Source organism: Penaeus monodon, chromosome 5 (genome assembly GCF_015228065.2).
Source record: "Penaeus monodon isolate SGIC_2016 chromosome 5, NSTDA_Pmon_1, whole genome shotgun sequence".
Taxonomy (NCBI): domain Eukaryota; kingdom Metazoa; phylum Arthropoda; class Malacostraca; order Decapoda; family Penaeidae; genus Penaeus; species Penaeus monodon.
The window spans coordinates 1,474,063-1,476,562 of record NC_051390.1 but is presented as its reverse complement, the minus strand read 5'-3'; positions in this window follow the sequence as shown (position 1 = coordinate 1,476,562).

Sequence of the window (2,500 nt, the reverse complement as noted above, 5' to 3'; positions counted from 1 at the left end):
TCCCCCCCACCCCCCCCCCCCCTCCCCCCCCCCTCCCTCCCTCCCCCCTCCACCTTCCCCCCCCCCCAACCCCCCTCCCCCTCCACCCTCCCCTTTTTTTCCCCTATCCACTCCCTCCATCCTTTCCATCCCCCCCCCTCCCACCCATCCATACCCCCCTCCCCCCCACCCGCCCGCCTACCCCTCCCGGCCCCTCGCCATCCCCACACATTCCAGCGTTTATAAAATCGCATTAAAAAGAGGATCTAACCCATGACCGCCCCGGAAGCCAAAATCGCATTTCAGCCGCGAGTCTTCAACCCTTTAAACGCCTGCTATAAGGTCCCCAGACTGCCAACTCACCTGATACTCCAGAAGTTGGACCCAGTAGCCTGCAGACCCACAGATGTATCATTTGCATACACAGAAAGTAAGACCCCCTTTGAACCCCACTCTTGTCTTTGCTTTCACCATGGGAGAGCTTGGGAGGACATGCTTTCCCGCACAATTGTATATTACATATACATACACTTGCATAAACATGTATACAAACGTACACACAAACACAACATACATAAACAAAAAAATGCAACACAAAGATCAGTACATACCAAACATGCTCACACGTCCAAAACGTCACACAACAAGCCGCAGGATATGTGATATTAGTCTGGCCTAAAGCAATCTACACTCATATAATGACACATCTAGAAGTGTATGTATATGTGTTTATATGTGCGCGCGCGCGTGTGTATGTATATAATTGTGTGTGTGTGTGTACATTTGTGTGTGGTGTTTTGTGTTGTGGTGTGGTTGTGTGTTTGTGTGTGTGTTGTTTGTGGGGTGTGCGGGTGTGTATTTGTGTGTGTGGGGTGTGTGCTGGTGGGTTTTTGTTATGTATTAATTGTGTTTGTGTGGTGTGGGGTTTGGGGTGCATGTGTGTGTGTGTTTTGGGTTTGGGTTTTGTCTGGTGTTTGTTGGGGGTGCATGTGTGTTTTTGTTGTGGTGTGTTTGTGTGTTTGTGTGTGTGTGTGTGTGCTTTTTATCCCCCTCCTTTTTTATTGCATGTTTTTTGGTTTGATTTTTGTGTTTGTGTGTTGTGTGTATACTCTGTTGCTATCTTTCCCCTTTTTCATTTTGCCCTAAACCCTTTCCCGTTTTTTTTGAATTTCCTCTTCTTGTCTCTTTATAACCGGCATTTCCAGCTATTTTCACTTTAGTTTTTAGGCTTTTTTCCTTTTATAACGTAATTTTATCTTTTCCCTTTGTTGTGTAATTTTTTCCCCGCTTAATTATTATCTAATTTTATCTCTTCTTCTCTCTGTCCCCTCTCTCTTCCCTCATCTTCTCTTCTCTCTCTCTCTCTCTCTCTCTCTCTCTCTCTCTCTCTCTCTCTCTCTCTCTCTCTCATTATATGTATATGTACATACATACATACATATATATACACACACACACACACACACACACACACACACACACATATATATATATATATATATATATATATTATATATATATATATATATATATATATATAATATATATATATATATATATATATATATATATATATATATATATATATATATATATATATATATATATATATATATATATAATATATATATATATATATATATATATATATATATAAAATATATATATATATATATATATATATGCATAATACACAACCACACACACACACACACAACACACCACACAACACATAATATATATATATATTTTTTTTTTCTGTATATATATTCATCTTATATGGTGATGATATTGGGAAATACAGACCACCCCCACGCAAACCCCACCGGCAAACAACCGACACACAATTATCTAGTTGTGGATCCATTTTTTCGTAGCAATCGTAATTCCATTCCAATGGGGCGGCGGTGACTCGGTCCTCGACAGATTGCTTCGTTGACCGGATGCCCATCCGGGGAGCAACCCTACCGTGGTCTATCAACACCACACACATTCCAAATATTGTAATTATGTCTTTAGCAATATGAGGTGAAGATTATTCCAAGGAATAATGCCCGGGTTACTCGAACCTTGAAATCAATTGCTTAGTATATAATCTTATATATATACCGTGGTCTATACACACATATACAACAAACATTATATATATATATAGATATATATATATATATATATATATATATAATTATATATATATATATGCATATATAGGCATATATATGTATTATATTATATATATATATTATATATATATTAGATATAAAAATATATATATATATATATTATATATTATTATATATATATATATATATATATATATCATTGATGCAATCTTGCATTTTTCTTCCTCTGCGGCTTGTCCTGCTCCTCCTCCAGCGTGAGTGTCCTTCTGGCCCTAACCCTTCCTTCCCTTGCTCCTCCCTCAGCCTCCCCTCGGCTGCCCCTCCCTCACCCCCCTTCCCCTAGGCCCCTTTCCTCGCCCTCCTGCCTCCCTGCTCCCTCCCTCCCCGCCCCTCCCTCT